General features: G+C 41.6%; 1 protein-coding gene across 9 annotated transcripts in view; it reads right to left on the bottom strand.

Moving 5' to 3' along the window:
- mgat4c (mgat4 family member C) overlaps positions 1 to 25,452 on the bottom strand; it is a 128,623-nt gene that overhangs the window by 20,091 nt on the left and 83,080 nt on the right. The window contains exon 1 of one of the 9 annotated variants that reach the window (XM_078790779.1): positions 1,812 to 2,715. The exons of the other annotated variants lie outside the window; for them this stretch is intronic. The gene's annotated coding sequence lies outside the window, so the exon portion shown is untranslated. Of the gene's footprint in view, positions 1 to 1,811; positions 2,716 to 25,452 lie in introns of those variants that run through there. 9 annotated transcript variants of the gene reach the window in all.

Raw genomic sequence — 25,452 nt, 5'->3', positions numbered from 1 at the left:
TTTGTACAAGGTGGCAGATGTGGTTAATTACTTGCAAGAGAATCAAGAGGAGCATAGTCATTAAATGACTTGTCTCTATTGCGCACACAAATGTAGTCACGGGTGAGAGAGTGTACTGTGGGTTTGACTTTGGAATGATTTTGAGTCTTTGTATTTTATGTGTTGGTTATTATTAAGATTTTCAAATTAGGAAGTGATCCGTATTTGGGCACAAATCAGTACACCTTAAATCACACAGTATAGTGTAACCTCAAAATCTAAATGCTATGATGGTGGAATAAAACATTTCCTTCTACATTTCATCATGCAAGATGTCAGTTCTTTGAGCATCAAACTCTGAAAGACGGATTATTTATGTGGATTTTTTGTGTGCTTTTTTTGAATATCACAAAAAATGGTACCTCAAGGTCTGCAATGATGGAAAAATATGATAATAACCATAGAACTAGAAATGGACCTTAATTATATTAATTATACCCCACACTAAATAATGCTTAATTCCAGCAATACTGATAAAAGGCCATTGGGTACCAATGCAAACTACTTCTTGTTCCCTACCAAATACATGGGAAGAGTTACACTTTTCAGTCTTTCTTGTCCAACTAGTGGCCACAGCTTGACCGTGGAACAGATTTGTTGCTTTTACATTTCCGAAGAGAACCATTATTTTTAAATTAGAACAACTTGAAAGTCAATCAGTAAGAACAAAGTCAAACATTTTAAAAACAACATACTGATCAACAAATACAGTGATACCTTGATGAAAACCACAACATACAAAAAAACATTTTTCCCAAACAAGATCATGTGAATGCTACTAATCCCTTCCAGGTATTCAGAAATGTTCGAAAAATTTTTTTCAGTGAATAATTCAAGTTTGACATTCAGAAAACACAACATGGATGGAACTTTTTCTTGTCGCGGCCTTCCTCTACATCGTGGTGAGATCAAATTCAACAGTGTTTTCTCACTTTCCATATGTTAGAACATTTCATGGGCCCCATGGTGGGTTATTTCGCAGTCACACGCAATAAAAATGAATGGTTGTTTATCTATATGTGCCCTGTGATTGGCTGGCCACCAGTCCAGGGTGTACCCCGCCTCTCACCCGAAGACAGCTGGGATAGGCTCCAGCACCCCCCGCGACCCTCGTGAGGAAAAGCGGTCGAAAATGAATGAATGAACAGTGAGTCAGCAACATGTAGTTTGCTTTGTTTGAGCACCAACACAGTGCAGGGCAAACACATGAGATTATGTGCAATATTGTCTGGAAACCAAGACAGTAGATAGATACAAAAACTGAAAATTCATTCATTTTCTACCACTTTTTCCTCACGAGGGTCGAAGGGGTGCTGGAGCCTATCCCAGCTGTCTTTGGGCGAGAGGCGGGGTACAGCCTGGACCGGTCGCCAGCCAATCACAGGGCACATATAGACAAACAACCATTCACACTCACATTCATACCTATGGACAATTTGGAGTCACCAATTAACCTAGCATGTTTTTGGAATGTGGGAGGAAACCGGAGTACCCGGAGAAAACCCACGCATGCACAGGGAAAACATGCAAACTCCACACAGAGATAGCCGAGGGTGGAATTGAACCCAGGTCTCCTAGCTGTGAGGTCTGCGCGCTAACCACTCTTCCACAGTGCCGCCCCAAAACTGAAAATATTTGATGAAAAAAATAATCATACAAAAACCGAGGCATACAAAAATCAAGATTTGACTGTGAGGGTCTAGTTCTCAAACTCTCAACCATGACAACAAACAAAGAGACGATTGTGTCCATGTGTTCCATTTGCACATTACCTTAATGCAGAAGAAGAAGTAGAGAGGCGCCCTCGTGGAGGCGTCCCTCTGCCCAGACGTCTACACCACCTTTCCCGGACCTCTAGTGATGCCACAATATCCCATATCCAAGTCTGGAGCATGAATATTTGATGAGACATGTCGGACAGCCAATGGCTAAAAGACACTTACTGGATGTCCAATAGGCCCGAATGGGCAGCCCCCTCCTTTGGGAACCAAACCCGAGCATAAAGGAGAACTTTCCTTTGTGTTACTGCGTTACAGGGAAGACTAGTTGACCTATGCTAAATACATTCCAACACAGAACATGCTACCTACAGTATCTATTATTATTTCATGTCTGACAACAGTGAAGATCTTAGCTCCTCAGAGGAAAAAAGGTTCTATTCCACTTCTGCAACGGTCCACTGATTAAAGTTTCTTCCATCTGCAGAGCATCTTGACTTTAATGCATCTGACTTAAACTTTTAGAAGATATTGTATTGTGGATCAAGACGCAAAGCCCACTATTCTACTGGCGTTCTACTTGTGATGAATTGCCAAGCAACTGCGATCAATCAACAACCTTTCAGATGAGATAAATCCATTTGGTGCCAAGAAAAGCCCTTTATTGCACTTTCAGACAACGGCGCTTTGTCCAGCCTGCAAACACACATCACCGCGATGTCATCATATAATCACATGACTTCATTAGAGAAGATGCTATGCTCCGCATCCTATAAGGCTTGTTATCACCTTGTTTTTGCAATTGCGTTTCAAATTTACGGCGTTGATCAAACGGAGGCCAACGAAGCTACGACCCAACAGCAACACAATTACATTTTAATTAACAAGCTTTTTAATGCTCTCTGACTTTCACGCTCTGAGCCAAAGACTTAAAAGCCTCCACAAAGACCACTCCGGCTGAGGGACGCACTTCACATCCTATACACTGAACTCATTCAGAAAATAAAGCTGGGATCGTGTTCAACTTGATGGAGGTCATATGACTATTAGCCTTAGCAAGCTTAGCTTCTTTTTATACTTTCAATTCAATTCAATTACAAATTAGATTGCCGTTATATTTTTCTGTTCTGTTGAATTTTTAGTTTGTTTGTTTCCTGTCCAAGGCGGCACGGTGGTCTAGTGGTTAGCGCGCAGACCTCACAGCTAGGATTCCAGGGTTCAATTCCACCCTCGGCCATCTCTGTTGGAGTTTGCATGTTCTCCCTGTGCATGCGTGGATTTTCTGGGTTTTCTCGGGTACTCTGGTTTCCTCCCACATTCCAAAAACATGCTAGGTTAATTGGTGACTCCAAATTGTCCATAGGTATGAATGTGAGTGTGAATGGTTGTTTGTCTATATGTGCCCTGTGATTGGCTGGCGACCAGTCCAGGGTGTACCCCGCCTCTAGCCCAAAGACAGCTGGGATAGGCTCCAGCACCCCCATGACCCTTGTGAGGAAAAAGCGGTAGAAAATGAATGAATGAATGAATGAATGTTTCCTGTCCACAGATCCCCTTATTTCCTGCTCAATGAGGCATGCTTTTAAAGGGGCCATACCCTGCTCATTTAAGGGGCTTTTAAAATTATATTGGATCCTAGTGGGGCATTAATGTAAGTTTACTTAAAAAAACTATATATATATATCCATAAGTTTCATATTTGGGCATGCTTCTCCTCTTGGCCGAAACTCTCAATTCGGCAGCCTTCTCCTTCGACCACACTTACTTCACAATCCTTATCCATCATTTACAGCATTGTGGATGATTTGCATTGTGTTTTGAATTCCAAAAAAAGTGCAGTTTTTCTTTAAAGAGGAACTGCACCTAAACTGCGCAATCCTTATATGAAACATAAACACATAATGTATGTCTTTCTCTTTTTTTGAGTTTTAAAGATATGAAAACAGATAAAAAGTTAGAATGCACACGATGGGAATCACCGATTCCAGCTGTAAAGCATTCTGACAACTCCAAAAAGCGCCAACAACGCTGAAAAAGGTAACCAATTAAAATATTAAAATATAAACTACGCACCTATTAAAGCGTTTATGATGGCCACACTTTAAACCTGGAACAAATGATTTCTATTTCCATTCTGTCTGTGAGAAAGGTATAGAATTTAAACAAGTCTGAGGTTCATTAGAAATTATAGCAGCACATTCTGTGCTTCGGTTTATCTGAGTGACTGTCACACTTCTTCAAAAAGGAGCTGGAGCCCTTTCCGATTGAGTGAAAGGTGGCCTCTCGTGGCCAAAGGGAGAATGTCCTCGCTCCAAGCCGTTGTCTTTCTGCTTGACAAAGGACGACCTTTGCCTTTGAAACACTTCATGTAGCCTCAGGTGAGAGAGGCCATCACCTGGCCAAAATGAAAACTTTTTGTTTGCTTCTGGCGCCTCAGGCGGACTGCACATTACACATCTCCCAATAGGGCAGAGCAGAAAAAAAAAGACAGAAATAAAGAAAGAGCTGCTGCACATTTTCTTTTCTATCGAGTGAGAAAGCAAAGCTGGTAAAAGCCTGCGTGCATTATTCATGGAAGAAGAGTGGAAGAGGAGAATGCTTCCAAATCTTCACAGAATGAAGAGCACACACGGATCCACTCATATTTACAAGCAACTGTTTTCTAAATACAGTGGGCAAAATAAGTTTTTGATCTCTTGACGATTGTGTAAGTCATGTATGAACTGTCCATCATATTTATAGTACGTAGGTTATATCTAACAGACACAGTAGTCACAGTAGTCTAGCCTACTGGAAACAAAGGCATGGATTACCGGTAGTCTCTCTAAATCTGTTTTAAAGAGGACCTATTTTGTCTTTTCCACTTTTCTGACCTATACATGTAGTTAAAATGTTGTATTCTCGATGCTAAACTTTCAGATAATGAGGTTTGCGCAATTGGAAGTGAGCCATGAAAGAAATTTGGAATGGCTCAAAAAGTCTGTTTAAAAAGGTGTGATTAAACTGTACCTTTGTGATGTCACAGAGGGGCAGACTTCCTTATATGGGCTGACTGTAAGAAGATAAGCTGTCTGCCCTCTCCCAAGCGCTGCTCCTCTGTTTACTTGCTAGCAAAGCACATTTGCTTACAATTCCTAAAGTGGTTGGACTTCCCGATTCCTTACTAACAAAAGAAATGCATTTTAATCAGCCAACGGTGTTGTTTTGTGAACATGGGCCAGTATGCAGCTGGACTAGTGGAGAAACTGCTGCTGAAGCCTGACACCTTTCCAACGTTACTTGGTCGTGTGGACTGAGCAATTAATCAGTGTCCAGGTAGTCGTTTTCGCAGGAACCACGAAATCCAAAGAAATGTCATGTGGTCTGAGATACAGTTACCAATTCCAACACTTCTGTAATACTTCTGTAATACTTCTGGTGCCCTCGATAGGACTTCCCACCCTGTTTTCTAACCTCTGTTTTTGGATCATATGTATATGGTCAACTGTGTCAGAGGCAGTGCTCAGGTCAATCAGAACTAAAACTGAGACTTTGTATCTCTGTCCAGACGGATATAATTTTTCAACTTGATCAGAGCGGTCTGTTGGCTGATTGGAAAGTATCAAACACAATGTTAGAAAAAACAAAGCCTGTTGGTATGCTAACTTTTCCAAGACTTTTCCAACGAATGGCAGGTTTGATACGGGCCAATAGTTGTTCAGTGCTTTGGCATCAGGACTGCTCTTCTTCAGAAGAGGCTTAAACTGTCGTTTTTTGAAGGCCTTTGAAGAAGTCTGAAGGGAGATGTTAACTAGATGAGTGAATTGTAGCAAACCGCTCAACATAGAAATCTAGTCTAATCTCAGCAAGGCAACACGATGATGGACCCAAACCGCAGATGATCACTTTGACTGTTTTGTCAATGACAGGTTGGAAATAGCGTCTAGTTGGCTGCAGAATAGTTATTTGTGTTGCGTCTCTAACCCTCCCTTTTCTGCGCTACGGCACACTCTTCTTTTCTTTATGGTGCCTTTTGCCACGTTTAACTATTCTAACCTAGACAGAAGCAATGGTATCCAAAACCATGCATCAGATCATCAAACTTAATCCTCACCTTAAACTACTAAAGCTTTTTACGCTGACTGTGCTCTGGACCCCCTGACATTATGAACCAGTTCTTCCCTTGTAATTCTGGGCTGGTCCCTTACCTTTGTGACAATCATCCTTACCCAGCAGGTGTATGGTGCGTGGAGCTCCAGAGCGACGGCGATTGACAGTTATACTGTAAATCTTCCATTGATGAATTATTGCACCAATAGTGGTCTCCTTCTCACCAATGTTCTTGTTAATGGTATTTTAGCTCTTTGCAGTCTTCTACAGGTCTACAATTTTGTAGTTTGACAGCTCTTTTGTTTGGCTTTCGGTGGTGGCGAGGTTTAAGTGGACGAAACTGTTTCTGTGACAGGCTTCTTTTATCCACACGGGTTGAGATTAAGACTAATTTGTGTACTTCATGAACACATACTGTATCCAGTCTGAGTGCCAGGATACTGATCAAATACTTATTTCTCTCAATCGAATACAAACTCATTTACAACAATGTTTTTCCTTTTTTCCTGTATTTTTGTTGACATGATTCCTTTCTTCCTTAAAGTAAATGTACCATAAAAATAATGTGCTGTTGATATTTTTGTAAATGGATCAAATGTATGTTCACAGAGGGATTTGAGTGTCTTGACTATAGCAAACAAAATACAGTGCCACCTTTGGTTCATTTCACTCCAATTTTGTCAGTAAAATGAATATGCATGGCCTTTGCCTCGCACCCATTTGCAAGACAGAATGGAAATGAAGAGAAAGGACGGCTTTATAAAAAACAATTAATGTGAAACAGCTGCTCAGTGCTTCTAATGAGATGCAGTTTTAATAAGCAGGTATGTTGAACAAGCAGCCCTTTGGTAAACACGGACGCTTATTACGCTGGGTGACATGCAGGAAATGAAAATAAAACTCTCCATCAATGTTTGATGTACGGGTGCCGCAGCACAGGCAAAGTATGCATGGCGAATGCGGCGGCATTTTGTTTTTTCATGACCAAAAGTCACCTTGAGTCGCGTTGCATATTAAGACAAATCAGCTCAATCCAGCTGATTTCCACAGGAGGCCTGTGGAGGTTTTTCTACAGCAATCTACTTGTGATCTGCTGTCTTACACTGACTTATTCATCACACTGGCAGAATAAGAGAGGCCAGGCACCGGCAGTTGTCCTTTTCCTGCTGATGGACAAGAGGGGCAGACCCCCATTAAAGATGCAAGCCCACCAACCGAGTGAGTCTCAAAATTCTCCACGTTTGGAGGTGTCCTGCTCAAATATTCCACACAACTACTTCTATCCTCGGCTTTGGAAGGATGGTACCATCCTTGGGCCTTTGACACCTGCACTGCCCACCGACATCCAGGGTAAGAGTATTGCCTGGCACCGCTCAGCCTCTAAATAAATAATCCGCCCTCATGTTAAGTTGTTATTTTTAGGCTTCACCAATTACAGCAGTTGTGTAGATTTTTTTTCATGGCCCGCAATGCATCCTTAAGAAAAACCAAACCATTACTACTATTTGTTTTTTTAACAAAATAACCTGAAAAATATGCCAATTACCTTTTAACTGCTTGACCTACATTAGAGATGAAATGTTAGGAACATTTCATACCATTATTCTGCATTATTCTGATTTTCCTTGTTATCAACATTATCACAAAATTGTTCACATTTGATGAAAATGAAAATGATGAAAGGATAACAAGGACTAATGCATAATATTCAGAGCCTTTCAAGTCCAACTAGAGGGAGCTGAAAGTAAACCGGCCTGTCTTTGAAGTACACTCAACAAAAATATAAACATGCAACACATGTTTTTGCTCCCATTTTTATAAGGTGAACTCAAAGAGGTAAACCTTATTCCATGTACCCAAAAGGCCTATTCCTCTCAAATATTGTTCACAAATCTTAATCTGCATACATCCACCTTATGTGGCATTACCAGATGTGGCATAATAAGATGCTGATTCGGCAGCATGATTATTGCACAGGTGTGTACTACAAGTCGGTAGTAAAGAGCACTGATTCAAGTAAAGTATCCGTCGACAAACGGCAGTCCACGTTCACAAGAGAAGATGAAGGGTGCGATTTTTACACAAATAAGGAGACACATTTAAGCTACAGAAGCTGTATATGCATACATTAAAACATCCAACACCAGTCCATTCGGGAATCCTTAAAATGCAATTTTTTTCCATTGAGTGTATTTTCATTTCTATACGTGTTTGTTAGGTAGATTATCTTCAATTTTGTATCGGATTTATATTGAGTTTTGGACCACATTAAATCAAATTATTGATTGCAAAATTAACTATAACCTTAATAGGGAACTGCACTTTTTTTGCCCAACATTCTCAAGCCACATAATTCACATAATTCTAGCGCAAGAAAACAATTTAATATGAGCTAGCTAACAACAGACGTCATAGGAAATACCTATATATCTACAGTACCTATGTAATGATAGATGTACAGATATAAGATACCGCTGTAAGTGACGATGATGATGTGCTCGAGAGATGAGGAAAAGTATCACAAGTAGATCGGACATTTTGATGAGGTGGTATCATAGAGACAGGGACCTGACAGATTCAGCCAGGTGACGTCATAATAAGCACATTGGATGAGAAAGGCTCAATTCCAATTCTACCCTTTCTCTCTGTCTTGGCCCTTACCTCTCAGTTTAGTGGGTTCATGAGGTGTCCCAATTCTCCTTAAACCGAGGGGTAAGTGCTGAGGGCTATTGACCGCTTGAAAACACAGATATAACTTCACTGCAATGTACCGCAATTAAGAAATAATTATTCAATCATTTTCTACTGCTTATCCTCACGGGCGTGGATGAGCCTATCTCAGTTGCTTTCGGGTGAGAGGCGGGGTAAATCCTGGACTGGTGGCCAGCCAATCACAGGGCACATGCAGACAAACAACCATTCACACTTACATTCATACCTATGGACAATTTGGAGTCGCTAATTAACCTAGCATGTTTTTGGAATGGCGGCACGGCGGTCGAGTGGTTAGCGCGCAGACCTCACAGCTAGGAGACTAGGGTTCAATTCCACCCTCGGCCATCTCTGTGTGGAGTTTGCATGTTCTCCCCGTGCATGCGTGGGTTTTCTCCGGGTACTCCGGTTTCCTCCCACATTCCAAAAACATGCTAGGTTAATTGTCCATAGGTATGAATGTGAGTGTGAATGGTTGCCCTGTGATTGGCTGGCGACCAGTCCATGGTGTACCCCGCCCAAAGACAGCTGGGATAGGCTCCAGCACTGGAGTACCCAGACAAAACCCACGCATGCACGGGGAGAAAATACAACCTGTGGGGAGATTTCTAACCCAGGTCTCCTAGCTGTGTGGCCTGAGTGCTAACCACTCGTCCATCGTGCAGCCATAAATAATGACACAATGGCAATTGTATTTTCCTTGAGTGTGATGAATGAATGATGTCAACTGACAACATAATTCCCAAACACAAGGTTTCATGGTCTGATTGATATCGTCAACCTTTAGAGAATGTTGAATATGCATCAAAGCAACTAAGTAGTGATGGGCAGATTGATACAAAAATATCGACACTTTGAAACCAAGGTACGACAACATATTATAATATAGATATTTTTGGACACATTTTGGCAAGATGTGTGTTGCAGAAAAGAGTTAGCAATTGGAATCAATTCAGATATCAGAAGAATATTCAGAAGAGCCTTAATCATTTGAGAAAGGCAGACCAAGACAGCATTGATAACAACTGAACGGACACACAACAACAGTCTGGTGTGATTGTTGTTGGCAAACTGCAACAATGCTGTTTGCAGTTTGTGTGTTAAGACTATATAGTACAGGGCAACACCAAATATCTGTCAATAAAACTGCCATTCAAGCATGTTTCCTGAATACGCCGTCTTTTTTGAACCCATTTCTTTGATATTGGTGACACTGAGCTGTGTTTGATTTGGTAAGGCATTAACTGCAGCTGCATTTTTATGAGTTCAGCAAAGACATTATTATATGGAGTGAAGCATCAGTGTTCATTCGTGGTTGTAGCCACGAATCATTTGTAGAAGCGTGACATTTAAAACCTTTGCTGTGCTCCACAAAGGCCTTCATTACGAGGCAGCACTTGTCAGCGGACTGCATAAACGCGATGTATTGCTTTAGACTTTCACTATCATCTGTTACAAGTAAAAACTCTAAAAAGGCCATTTAGTTTTTTTTTTTTACTTGAATACATTTCCAAGTTTGGCCTCAGTTGTAATTTATTTCTCAAGGAGAAGAAGAGGTGTTGGGGGGTAAAGCTCTCCACTGTGCAACCACAACTCTTCTTCTGTCCCTGTGGTGCCAGCGCCCCACTCCTAAATGGCAAGTCAGTCAGGAGTTATGGCCACTATTCCCGCTGAAGAATGTCAGATGGGAGGTGATTTTCTGCTTGGTGATCTCATTGCAGCAGAGACACTTTGTCCTACTTTGATAAGAGGAGCCTAATCATGACAATGGCTTTCTAGAGCCTCGTTTTAGATAGATATATTAGATAGACATAGATATAGACAGACAGGGCTGTAAAGAACTGCATGCAGTATATAATCAACATCATTCTGTACTTAATATGCACTCCTTGTAAAATCAGGGGCTATTATCAATAGAGGCAGTACTCCTGTTTATTATCATGTATAATAATAATAATAATATAATAATACTGTTACATGAGCACGGTGGAAGAATACATTGTTTTTCTTGTTGGCTCACATTTTTCCCTTAAAAGGAGAATAAGATACTTTTAATAAAAAAGTGAAACTAAGTTCACTATGGCACACTATGGACATGTCTGCACTGTGGTGTTGCGTTATCTTCTTCATGTAGGTGCTGCGAGTGGCAACCAGCTTTGAGGCCCATTACTGCACTTACAAATGTTACAAACGTGATATAGCAACTGGATCGGCTTGATTTTGTGGCAGAAGCCGATGTCTTCAAAACAGTCAAAACAGTGGATCGGAAGCTGATCCCGATCTTGAATATTGGATTGGACAACCCTAATATACAGGCTTCTGCAGCCTGTTTAGGCAGCAAACTAAATGGGCCTGAATGAAGTGCTCCCTCTGGTGGTTGCTGAGTTTCTAAGTAGTGAATCCATTGCATCATAATACAAGAACACATGATCGGGTCTCAAATTATTAACAAGAAAACACGCACACGTGTGTCAACTGCTATCTTTTTGTCTTACTATAAGTCGTATTTCGAAAGAACACGATGTCCTGATCTGTCCTTTGTGTTTTTCATTGGCAGCCAGCGAGGCACATGGTTGCTGGGGCAATAATTGCACATGGGTCTCCACAGCAAACTGAAAATAAAGCAAGGTGTGAAAATGAGCATCGCCGTGTTGTGAAAGGATGCTCAGTGACACGCCTTCAGCATGACTGCATTCTCACAGAGATGCTTCTGGCGTGCACGTACCGCACAGAGTCAGGTCTGTGAGCAAGAACACTGCGCTCTCTCCTGATGGGTGTGTTGAGAGTCACATAGGCAGGAAGTGAGCATGGCAGCGGCTTTAGAGCGGAAGCTCCTTAGAGCTGTTACAGGCAGATTTGGCGGCCGTTTGTCGTCTCGTCTTTTTGGGCGGTGAATGGAGCGGAGAGAAGAGGCTTAGCGGGCACATTTCAACTCCCTCTGATGGCTCATTGGCAGCCGTGGCACAAAAACAGCAAAAATAATCACATCACAATGATGGACCCGGACCAACAATGAGTCAGAGCTGCGGTGTCAAAACGGAAATTGGCGGAACAAACGGCGTCATTAGGAAGCAAATCTCGTATTCGAGATGGAACACACAGAACAGCGACAATGGAGGAATGCGTTGGGAAAGATCCGCTTGTCGGTTCCATTGCATGACTTGGAAATCCCTTTGCAGTAAATCACGACATGCTGCGTCATCTGGATGACGCTGTACTTGTTGCACCTCATCGCATAACATTCGTAAGTGTCACACAAGTGTAAAAAGAAGTGAAGCAGTCTTAATATAGTAACTTTGTCAGGACGGTGACGCTGGAGTCTTACTCTTTTATGAGACTCATGAAGCATATTTATTCCATAAACATTAATTTATATGACCTCAGGGCAATTCTTTGACGGTAACATAACAATTACTTTAACAGTAAACGTTTACAGGGTGACCCAATCCAATTTGATGAATGATATATGTTATTAAATATAGGGGTGTCCCAATGCAATATTGGTTCGATATCAGCAAAAAAAACAAGTACAAGATGCCCTTGTTTACCAAGGTTAATTGGTTCCAGACCTGACCCCGATAAGTGAATTTCTGCAAATTGTAGTTATGGCATAGAAAAACTGTTATAGAGCGAGGGACGGCTGTATATTATTACTTATCACATACTACAGTATTAATTGGCCCTGTACCCTAGAAAGCGTCCATGAATGATACGGGAAAAGGCCGAAATGATACTGTGTCAAAGCCCAGGGCAGTGATACTGATAAAATATAGAGTTTAACCATGTCCAGTATCAGCCCCTGTAGCTGTCCACTCAGAGCGCGCTGCTCTGGTATCGTGCCCGTGAAACAACCAATCAGAGAACAGCACACAAGTGCTTAGTGCCTAGTGCTTCTCCAGTCACCAAAAAACCCAAACTTGATTAATGCAACTTTAATTGTCAGACATTGATAAGATAAGACTGTTGATAAAATATTATTGTTGAAATATTTTTGCAATTATTGTGTTTACACTGTTTAGATATAATACATGTAATAAACTGGAAACAAAATGGTCTTTTGATTAAATAGTACGTGATAATAAGCTCATGATTAAATAGTATGTGATAAGATCATCACATGGTTTGTCTGCTATCAGGCCCAGTATCATGCCATGTGATAACCTATAAATACCGATCTGATATTGGTCCAATATCAAAACAAGTATTGGACTATATCCAAGGAGTGATGTTGTCTGTGTGGCAGTATTTTTCATTAAGGTAAAAGACATTGCAGCTGCGTGCAAAACTTGTCATGCACAGGTTTCCTTTGGTGGCACAGAACCAGGGAAGTGGAATACGACTAACCTCGTAGCGCATTTGAAGCAGCATCACAAAAAACAGAATGAGGATTTACCCAAGACCACGAATATGATGAAACAAACCTCTGGCTCCCCAAAACAATCAACACTGTACACAACAATTCCAAAATGGGAGAAATTCCCACAGGACAGCAAAAATCCATTAGCTATAACAGAAATGAATTACGTGGTGAGTGATGCCGGATTTAAAGACCTCCTGTGGTTCCGTGTTCAATTCATCAAGACTTTTCTTGCATTCCATAGTACTAAAGAAGTAATAAAAGTATTTCTTTTTTTTTTTTTTTGTCCCGTCCAGTCATTGGGGCAGATAGTATTGTTGATCTAAATGCCCTTACATGCTAAACAGATTTGCTCTGTGTCAGGAAAGGTATTGGCTACAACTTCCCTGTACCATGAAATTTTATTTGCCGTTATTTGATGTTTTTGTTATGTGCATTTGGAGCGACCGGACCAGAGCAAGAAGAAACACAGAAAACAAGAAGAGAAAAAGGGTGGAGGGGGGTGCAGTAGAGAGAGAATAGAGAGTAATAAAAGTATTTCTGATTCTTGTTGATATTGTAACAGATCAATAGCCATATCGGCCGATACTCAAGGCTTTTGTCCCCGACAACACAAAGCTGTTGAACAACTGAAGTGAACAACGGTGGCACATTGCTATTGTCTTATCCGCTTCATCTGGTTCGTTTATTTATAGGCTGCCAAAAAGGAGACTTTAAAAACAATAAAAGGTTTTCAATGATGACTCTCGCTGTCTAAAGGCCAGCCGGGCTGCACTGTATTTACCGAGTAGATGTGTGACACAATAAACACTTCCAGTGCTTCACCTTTTAATGTGTACCATGTGGGAAATCGGTATAACGTACCGAGAAACTCCCTTACTTGTTTGTATTCCTACAAGTCCTACCTTGTAAGATGTGGTCACTCGCATGTTTGAAACTGCTGGCATCACTTTAAGCCACAACTGTTGACATTTAAGAAATACAACAATGTGACCTTCAGGGTCCAGCATAAAGGTCACATGTTGTGCTGGGACCAGCAGCAGCTGTGAAGGTTATTTGCTCCAATGACAAGTTATTTTGTCGCTCTGGTGGAAACAAGAGGAGCCCAAACGTGAAGCTGCAAATATGAAAAGGTCACATGGTACGATGTTTTGTCAGCCACCTGCCGTCCTTAACACAAAGTACAATTATCAGGCTTTTACATCAAAGCGCTGACATTTCCATTCTGTCTTTTGTGTGTAAGTGTGCCATTTATCCACAGTCTCTGCATCTCTTGAAGCGCTATCCCGCCACCGACCGTCGCTCGTAATTCCCTCAAGAAATTGGAGCTGGCAATCTTGGGCCAGCCAGACGTGAAATCCTGTTTATCCGTCAGGACAAGTCTTGGCCTGTAAGCTCCCTGGACACAGCGAGTTTTCGACATCGGAGACGATGCCAAAGACAAAGCCGCGGACTCTTCCTGCCACTGTTGTCTTTGCGGAGGATTTGACTTCTTGTTCTTTGCAAAGAAATATTACTTCATGTGCCATAAAAGTGAAGCCTCCAAGGTCCCTGGTGGTGCTTTCTTGGATTAAAAGTTGGACTGAAATAAATGTAGTGATATATTACTGTCTGTCTGGTTCTCATGAACTTGTGTGACCTCCAACTCAAACAACCAGCAACTCAACATCCTCTAATCCAAATTTACTTCTGACGTTCACAGATTCTAACGCGATAACTTCGACAACTTCTACTTCAAATGTTTGTAAATGTATATAAGTAAAACACACGTCAGGGGTCTCAAACATGCGGCCCGCGGGCCAAATGTGGCCCGCAGCACACTAGTTTGAGGCCTCCGCCTTGATATGAAAGTTTAATGTTAGTGCGGCCCGCGCAAGTTTGATATGGATGCTGTATGGTATCATGTACCCAGAAAAAATTATTACGTTTGATTAATGTTCATGTTAAAGGTTAAATAACTTAATAGTTATCCTCCCTATCCATGTGGAAGTGGTAAGTTTTTGGCTATTTAAGTTTAAAGGAAATAACTTGAAGGCTACCGTTTAGGTTGCTAGCTCTCTAGTTTGCGAGTTAGCATGTGTCTCAAGACCCTGCAGTTAAGCAATATGTTGTAAATAAAAAGAGTATACAGTGAAGAAAATAAGTATTTGAACACCCTGCTATTTTGCTATTTCTCCCACTTAGAAATCATGGAGGGGTCTGAAATTTTCATCGTAGGTGCATGTCCACTGTGAGAGAGATAAACTAAAAAGAAAAATCCAGAAATCACAATGCATGATTTTTTAACAATTTATTTGTGTGATACAGCTGCTAATAAGTATTTGAACACCTGAGAAAATGAATGTTAATATTTGGTACAGTAGCCTTTGTTTGCTATTACAGAGGTCAAACGTTTCCTGTAGTTTTTCACCAGGTTTGCACACACTGCAGGAGGGATCTTGGCCCACTCCTCCACACAGATCTTCTCTAGATCAGTCAGGTTTCTGGGCTGTCGCTGAGAAACACGGAGTTTGAGCTCCCTCCAAAGATTTTCGATTGGGTTCAGGTCTGGAGACTGGCTGGGCCATGCTAGAACCTTGATATGCTTCTTACGGAGCCACTCCTTGGTTTTCCTGGCTGTGTGCTTCGGGTCGTTGTCGTGTTGGAAGACCCAGCCACGACCCATCTTCAATGCTCTGACAGAGGGAAGGAGGTTGTTCCCCAAAATCTCACAATACACGGCCCCAGTCATCCTCTCTTTAATGCAGTGCACTCGTCCTGTCCCATGTGCAGAAAAACACCCCCAAAGCATGATGCTACCACCCCCATGCTTCACAGTAGGGATGGTGTTCTTCGGATTGTACTCTTCATTCTTCTTCCTCCAAACACGCTTATTGGAATTATGACCAAAAAGTTCTATTTTGGTCTCATCTGACCATAAAACTTTCTCCCATGACTCCTCTGTATCATCCAAATGGTCATATGCAAACTTAAGACGGGCCTTGACATGTGCTGGTTTAAGCAGGGGAACCTTTCGTGCCATGCATGATTTCACATCATGACGTCTTAGTGTATTACCTACAGTAACCTTGGAAACGGTGGTCTCAGCTCTTTTCAGGTCATTGACCAAGTCCTGTCGTGTAGTTCTGGGCTGATTCCTCACCTTTCTTAGAATCATTGAGACCCCACGAGGTGATATCTTGCATGGGGCTCCACTCCGATTGAGATTGACCGTCATGTTTAGCTTCTTCCATTTTCTAATGATAGCTCCAACAGTGGACCTTTTTTCACCAAGCTGCTTGGTAATTGCTCCGTAGCCCTTTCCAGCCTTGTGGAGGTGTACAATTTTGTCTCTGGTGTCTTTGGACAGCTCTTTGGTCTTCGCCATGTTACAAGTTAAAGTCTTACTGATTGTATGGGGTGGACAGGTGTCTTTATGCAGCTAACGACCTCAAACAGGTGCATCTGATTCAGGATGATACATGGAGTGCAGGTGGACTTCTAATGGGCAGACTAACAGGTCTTTCAGGGTCAGAATTCTAGATGATACACAGGTGTTCAAATACTTATTTGCAGCTGTATCACACAAATAAATTGTTAAAAAATCATGAATTGTGATTTCTGGATTTTTCTTTTTAGTTTATCTCTCTCACAGTGGACATGCACCTACGATGAAAATTTCAGACCCCTCCATGATTTCTAAGTGGGAGAAATAGCAAAATAGCAGGGTGTTCAAATACTTATTTTCTTCACTGTAAATGTGACTATAGTCGTGTTTTGTCATGTCTACTGGGCTCTAATAATGCTTTGGTAATTTTAATCTGAAAAAAATTATTTGTCTACCCACCAACTATATGTGGTTTCTTAAGTTTTTATTATTTGCCGTTTTATTATTATTATTATATTTATTTGTTTATTACTGATTGATTTTCTTTATTCTTGATTTGTTTATTTATTTTTCATCTCATTTTGTGTTGAAAAATAAAAAGTAAGATATTTGAGAACAGTGGAATGTTTTATCAGAGCTTTTCTAGTAGAAAATTGGAACCAAAGCAAAGTTCATTTTTCTGTTTTTAATAAATGCGTTTTTTGTTGGGTTTTTTTGGAAAACCAGATGCGGCCCAGTCTCACCCAGACCCAAGCTCCAGTGGCCCCCAAGTAAATTGAGTTTGAGACCCCTGGTTTACGCACATAAACACAAGACCAGCGTCACGAAGGGGAAAGGGTTCCCAGCCAATCACAGGGCACATATAGACAAACAACCATTCACACTCACATTCATACCTATGGACAATTTGGAGTCGCCAATTAACCTAGCATGTTTTTGGAATGTGGGAGGAAACCGGAGTACCCGGAGAAAACCCACGCATGCACGGGTAGAACATGCAAACTCCACACAGAGAAGGCCGAGGGTGGAATTGAACCCTGGTCTCCTAGCTGTGAGGTCTGCGCGCTAACCACTCCAACGCCGTGCAGCCATGTAACTGAGACAAGTTTTGGCAAATACATTTACATTTTTGGGATTTCGCAAAATGGGTAATTGAATCCATAAAAATGCAATGAAATAAATATTCTCACAACGACAGCTGTGCAACAGCATTTTAAAGTGCATGCAGAGGTAGAGGTATATATAAAACATTTTACAGCATCAACATTTGATGGTCAAATCCATCATGGCTGGTTTATGTACACAGGTCTCAAATCAAAAGTGATTTTCATTATCTTTGTGTTTTCCCTAATACAGCTTTTGTATTGGATGGTGTACCTAATGACTAGTGGAAGGGGGGGGGTGCGTTTCATCCAGCATGATGAGGTTGAGGATGAAAGAGTCATTCCGACTGAGATGGCAGCTGTGTCTGAGGTGTCACGGGGCGCTGAGAGGAGGTGAGAGTGCTGATGGGTCTGCAGGCTGGAGAGGACGTATGTGAGGCCGAGCAAAGCCAGATGGTGGCTGATAATGACAGTGTGAAACTGCAGGGGGGGATGAAGGGGGGGCACTCTCAGGCTACATTTACACAACTACATAATTTGCTACAACGTGGATTTGTTTGTTGTTGTTTTTTTAAAGTTCCACATACAGGCAGAAATCCTGTAAAAACAACCCTCAAGTGAAAAGTAATTGAATATAATTAATTTTCATGTAATTTCCATGCTGGGCCAGTAATTGTCAATCTTCTCAGTTAGCTTTAGAAGGCAAACAAGCTGAGATTGAATATACAGAGCCTCTACTGGTTGTACATTCACATTCACACATTGAGTCAAACTATCAACAGACAGGGTGACAGGGTGTACTCACACTCGGGTGATTGTACCGTGCCTGGGCCCACTTAACACCTAAAGCACGGTACGTCTGGCTAGTGTAAGTGCACTGATCACACTTCTCTTTTGGAATCATTCTATGTCCATGTAGGGTGCACATGTGCAATGTAGTAGCTGTCAGAGAACGGCTGATCCGAGCCCTCTTGGCAGGTTCTCAATGATAACCGACATAATCCACAATATAAGTCAGAGGTCTGCAGCCCATGGATCCAGAGCCGGATGCGGCTCTTTTATTCTTGCTATGGCTTCAGCTAGCTCATCGTTCTGTTTAGTCACTACAGCGTCTCTTCTGACAAAGCCATGAGCCTTTCAAAGACCTGTGTTAAAGTTAAACATGTGCTGAGCAATTCTCCGCCAAAATGCTTGGGGTAAGTCAACTCTCTTATGAAGTACACTCGCTCACTCATGACTACATTTGTGTGCGTACTAGAGATTCATTCATTCATTTTCTACCTCTAATCCTCATGAGAGTCGTGGGGGTGCTGGAGCCTATCCCAGTTGACTTTGGGCGAGATTAGGGGTACACCCTGGATTGGTGGCCGGCCAATCACAGGGCACATATAAACAAACAACCATTCACACTCACATTCATACCTGTGGACAATTTGAAGTTGCCAATTAACCTAAGGTGTATGCAAGCGAAAAACCATGTACACACACGGGAACATGCAAATTCCAACACAGGGATGCCTGAGTGGGGAATCAAATTGCTGAAGTTCCCCGCAGCATACAACATTTTGGAACCTGTTTACATGCATGTGGGGTGGGAATCTACATGTCCCTAGTATGTTCTTAAATCCTTTTTGAAATTACTTTCAAGTGTAAACAATGAATAGCGGTGGCCAAAACAATGAGGGGGAATAAAACCAAAGTCCATCATGATACAACTGGACTAATGCAGGTAGTTAATCTATAATGACATCCACCTGTCCAATGTTTGCTCTTTCAGACTCCAAAACGATTCCATTTACAGGCGGTCTTCATGTTTTGATGTGGTTAGCACACACGCCCATAAATTAGCTAGGAGACCCGAGTTTGATTCCACCCTCTCTGTGTGGAGTTTGCATGTTCATGCGTCCATGTGTGTGTGGGTTTTTTTCCCGGGTACACCGGTTTCCTCCCACATTCCAAAAACATGCTAGGTTAATTGGTGACTCCAAATTGTCCATAGGTATGAATGTGAGTGTGAATGGTTGTTTGTCTATATGTGCCTTGTGATTGGCTGGCGACCAGTCCAGGGTGTACACCGCCTCTCGCCCGAAGACAGCTGGGATAAGCTACATGGCTGGCTACATTATCTCCTGGAATGCAGCACGAGCGTGTCTTGACCTTGTCATCATTAGCGGCTCTGCATTAATAGCAAACAAATGAGTCTATGCTAATGGTGAAGGAGGTAGAACAGAGCGCAGACCTTTGTGGTCTTGACTCAGACCACAGGGACTCGACTGACTGACCCACCACACGGTGTAGATGATTGCTTACCGCTTTCCTCCCAAGAGGAGAAAAAGAAGCAACATATGCATATAATTGCATTTTTTGGTTGCTTTTCTTCATAAAAAACTATACAGGGTGGCTTTGTAACCTTTGTACATAATAAAAAAATATATTGAAAAAAAATATAGATACAGTGCATCCGGAAAGTATTCACAGCGCTTCACTTTTTCGACATTTTGTCATGTTACAGCCTCATTCCAAACTGTATTAAATTAATCTCTTACCTCAAAATTCTACACAAAATACTCCATTATGACAATGTGAAAAAAGTTTTTTTTGACATGTTTTGAATTTATTAAAAATAGAAAACAAAAAAATCACATTTACATAAGTATTCACAGCCTTTGCTTAATACTTTTTTGATCCACCTTTGGCAGCAATTACAGCCTCAAGTCTTTTTGAATATGATCCCACAAGTTTAGCACACCTATCTTTAGGCAGTTTTGCCCATTCTTCTTTGCAATAAGTCTCAAGCTCCATCAGGTTGGATGGGAGACGTCTGTGCACAGCCATTTTCAGATCTCTCCAGAGATGTTCGATCGGATTCAAGTCTGGACTCTGGCTGGGCCACTCCAGGACATTCACGGAGTGGTTCTGAAGCCAATCTTTTGAGATCTTGGCTGTGTGCTAATGTCTACTGTCTATATCAGTGGTGGGCAAACTACGGCCCGGGGGCCACATCCGGCCCGCCAAGTGTTTGAATACGGCCCGCCCAATCTTTCCAAAGTATTTCATTTAAACTCAACATACAACCTGGCATCATGGCCTGAGCCAACCTTTTGATGGTTTTATCAATTTCATTTTTTGACATGGTCTGTTGTTTACAAAGTGCTCCTGAAAAAAGGGACACAAGCACATAATAATAATAATAATAATTATTATTATTATTAGATTATTAGATTATTATAATTATTATTAGAACTATTATGATTATTATAATTATTATATTAATGCTAATTATTATATTAATTATATATAATATTATTGTTATATTTGCATATTTTACATAATAATAATATAATTATTATTATTTTAATTTTATTGTAATTATAATATATTTTTTTAATATTTAAATATGAATATAAAATAATAAATAATAATAGCAGATTGCATGACAATTTTACAGATACAATAATACCAGGTGGACTGTTACGTGTAAAATATATAGTCTGCCCCCCGTTAATTTTGTCATATCAATGCGGCCCGCGAGTCAAAAAGTTTGCCCACACCTGGTCTATATGGTCAAGGTACATGACCAGTCTACTGAGGTCAAGAGCGCTCTGGAGCAGGTTTTTATCCAGGATATCTCTATATATTGCTGCATTAATTTTTCCTTCTATCCTGACTAGTCTGCCAGTTCCTGCTGCTGAAAAACATCCCCACAGCATGATGCTGCCACCACCATGCTTCACTGTAGGGATGGTATTGGCCTGGTGATGAGCAGTGCCTGGTTTCCTCCAAACATGGCGCCTGGCATTCACACCAAAGAGTTCAATCTTTGTCTCATCAGACCAGAGAATTTTGTTTCTCATGGTCTGAGAGTCATTCAGGTGCTTTCTGGCAAATTCCAGACGGGCTGCCATGTTCCTTTTACTAAGGAGTGGCTTTCGTCTGGCCACTCTACCATACAGGCCTGATTGGTGGATTGCTGCAGAGATGGTTGTCCTTCTGGAAGGCTCTCCTCTCTCCACAGAGGAACGCTGGAGCTCTGACAGAGTGACCATCGGGGCCTTGGTCACCTCCCTGACTAAGGCCCTTCTTCCCCGATCGCTCAGTTTAGAAGGCCGGCCAGGTCTAGGAAGAGTCCTGGTGGTTCCAAACGTCTTCCATTTACGAATAATGGAGGCCACTGTGCTCATTGGGACCTTCAAAGCAGCAGACATTTTTCTGTATCCTTCCCCAGATTTGTGCCTCAAGACAATCCTGTCTCGCAGGTTCTTTTGACTTCATGCTTGGTGTTTGTGCTCTGACATGCACAGTCAACTGTGGGACCTTATATAGACAGTTATTATATTTCCAAATCATGTCCAATTTTACTGCATACTGAATTTACTGCAGGTGGACTCCAATTAAGCTGTAGAAAGATCTCAAGGATGATCAGTGGAAAAAAGATGCACCTCAGCTCAATTTTGAGCTTCATGGCAAAGGCTGTGAATACTTATGTAAATGTGATTTTTTTGTTTTCTATTTTTAATAAATTCAAAACATGTCAAAAAAAACTTTTTTCACATTGTCATAATGGAGTATTTTGTGTAGAATTTTGAGGTAAGAGATTAATTTAATTCAGTTTGGAATGAGGCTGTAACATGACAAAATGTAGAAAAAGTGAAGCGCTGTGAATACTTTCCGGATGCACTGTATACATATATATGACATATTATACCCAATAGAGTATGAGTGAATAAGTGCAGGTTACTTGCATGGATGTGAGAGAATGACACCTTGAAGAAGTAATGACATTTAATCATCTTACAATGCGTCCAGTTGTGACGTGGTTATTGAGTTAGAGCTCTTTTCAAGCAAGAAGACTCATCAGCAAATAAAAGCAGATAAGATGAAATATGCCCTCATGTCAAAGTGTGCAGAAAAGACAGCTGACAGCGCTGTACTCGCCATTCAACAGCTTTCGTATGAATTTTTCTCTTTTCTCACAGTCGCCTCCTTTCTGCCCACCTCGACGACAATGACAGCTGACAAGGCCCGATGAATTTTAGTCATTAACGGCGTGCACAGTCAGCGCACAGGAAATTACCCCTCCTATATCAATATCTCGCTGGTGGCTCGCACTGGATGAGTGTCGAGTAGACGGTGACTTGGTCGCGTATTCCTCTGTGCCGAGCTATTGATCCGACGCTATTATGATTATCAATTCAAGGGTTGGAATCCCACAGATCAAAATCAGTCAACGCTCAAATGTCTTTACGTCAACGCTGCAAAATACACAACATTCTGAAAACAAAGACTGCATTTTGATATAGTGTGTGTGTGTGTGTGTGTGTGTGTGTGTGTGTGTGTGTGTGCGTGTGCGTGTGTGTGTGTGTGTGTGCGTGTGCGTGTGTGAGACAGGATTGGGATCAATAGATGATGTTAAAAAGTGAACAATGGTGAGATGCTTATTGACAGCGTCATCCAACTATATGTTTATTCATGTGGTGACTGACTGCTGACACGGTTAGCGGTCCATCTAATATAATCATAACACTTGCTCCTGGGTCAGCCGCACTTTCACTTTCATGCTTTCGTTCAGGTTGCTATGATACTTCACAGACTAGCTTATCTCCAACGCCGTGAGGCACAAGATCCATTTGGGATGGAATCTATTCCCTATCAAACTCCAGGTAATGGTGTCGCTGCTGATAAATGTTCCCCGTGTTCCGTGAGCCATGTAGTAGGCTGCCAATTGTCACAAGTCACGTGATGAATGAGCCTCTGGCAGTCAATCATTCAGCTAGTTCATTGAGTATGTAGTGCCAATGACTAATGTGTTCAATGGCGCTCATTACAATGTGTGCACATCATAAAGAATGATGATGACATGATTGACAATGTGGAGGGAGCTGTGCAAACTTACCTTCGGCACAATAACACAGTTGAAGCAAAGGTGTTTTGCTGCATTTACATTGGACAGGGGATAGGGATTCAGTGCATACTAAAGCCCTGTGATTGTGATAGGGTGTACCCCACCTCTCGCCCGAAGACAGCTGGGATAGGCTCCAGCACCCCTGTAACCCTCGTGAGGAAAAAGCGGTAGAAAATGAATGAATGAATGCATACTAAAGCACTGTAATGTACCATCTCTACATACTGTACATCTAATGTACCCATTCATTTCTTCATTTTCTACTGCTTTTCCTCACAAGGGTCGCGGGGGTGCTGGAGCCTATCCCAGCTGTCCCTATCCCTGGACTGGTCGCCAGCCAATCACAGGGCACATATAGACAAACAACCATTCACACTCACATTCATACCTATGGACAATTTGGAGTCACCAATTAACCTAGCATGTTTTTGGAATGTGGGAGGAAACCGGAGAACCCGGAGAAAACCCACGCATGCACGGGGAGAACATGAAAACTCCACACAGAGATGCCAGTGCGGGGAATCAAACCCGGATCTCCTAGCTGTGTGGCCTGCGTGCTAACCACTCGTCAACCATGCCGTATTCAATATACTTCAAATGTACCATATTATGTCACATTTAATGTACTTGTAATGCACCATACATACAGAACATCATAGTGATTGTACTTGTAATGTACCATATTTACATTGTATTTAATGGTCTCAGTCACCGTGATGTACATATTCAATGTTTAAGAGGACACTCCACGCAGGTTGATGGCGACTCGATTGAATAAGTTGAGCAGCGCCAAGCTAATAAGGCAGTAAAATGTCGGCACATTTCCATCTTTTATAGGGCAGAAGACATCTATTACAGCAGCTCTACGGCTCCTTCAGGACCTAACTTTTGTCATCATGTCACCACTAAATAATTATTGGTTTACCAAAGGTTAATTGCTGGATGGATAACACGCTATTTGGAATTTAATTGTGCTGTTAAATGTGTGGGTTGTGAAGCAGGCGTCGGTAATAGCTCATTTGGCCCGCCGTGAATGAAAATGAGAAAGTGCCGGAATCCCAGATGAGTGCTAAAAGTTGCAAAGCATTGCAAAGAGTCGGAATTGACTGGTCTCTAATCCTGACAACAGCTTTCCAGCTTTGTTTAGACATGCACAACCTATGCAGGCGGGTGGAACGCTGGCGTGTTATTCTGACATTCAATCAGCGCTTTTGTTGTTCATATGTACATTCTCAGATTGGCAACAACATTAGTATTGATCGTGTGCTAAATAAACAGAAGCCCATTTAGATGATGGTGTTTATTTAGCCATGTAATCCTACACAACACATTCTCTCCTAAAGTGGCACATTTAAGATGAGAAGAAAAGGTGCAAGATGTTGTCATACGTTAAGTGTTGTTCAATGACACAAGAAGATAAAGACATAAAGCAGGGGTCTCAAACTCAATTTACCTGGGGGCCACTGGAGCTAGGGTCTGGGCAAGGCTGGGCCGCATCAGGTTTTCCCAAAAAAAAACAACGCATTTATTAAAAACAGAAAAATATACAAACTTTTTCAGTGCTTCCGATTTTCTACAATAAAAGCTCTGATAAAACATTCCACTGTTCTCAAATAAAAAAAACGTACCACTTCCACACGGATAGGGAGGATAACTATTAACAGTTATTTAACCTTTAACATGAACATTAATCAAATGTAATAATTTTTTCTGGGTACATGATACCATACAGCATCCATATCAAACTTGCGCGGGCCGCACTAACATTAAACTTTCATATCAAGGTGGGGGCCTCAAACTAGTGTCCCGCGGGCCAAATCCGCGTGTTTGAGACCCCTGACATAAAGGATACTACTTACAATTAGCAAAACCATGCATTAAAAGGTTTAAAACTGGGGTGCTCCGATCGATCGGCCACAGATTAGTATGAGCTGATTTCCTTGAAAAAGCATGGTATTGGCATATATCGATACTTGCTTTTAAACGCAGATCCCCATTCGCCGATCAGCTCCGCCTCCATTGCAGCATCCAGCCTATAGTGACCGTCTCCCGCCCACTTTCCCTTCAAAAATCCAAAACAACACAACACGCCGGTGAATGACGAGACCCACCGGCCGCAGCCCAGGGATCACCAACATGCATTGTGCTCACGGGCACCAGGGAGC

This window comes from Doryrhamphus excisus, linkage group LG1, assembly GCF_037039965.1.
Source record: "Doryrhamphus excisus strain RoL-2023G ecotype Guam linkage group LG1, RoL_Dexc_Guam_v1.1, whole genome shotgun sequence".
Taxonomy (NCBI): domain Eukaryota; kingdom Metazoa; phylum Chordata; class Actinopteri; order Syngnathiformes; family Syngnathidae; genus Doryrhamphus; species Doryrhamphus excisus.
This window is presented reverse-complemented; position numbering and strand designations above follow the sequence as displayed.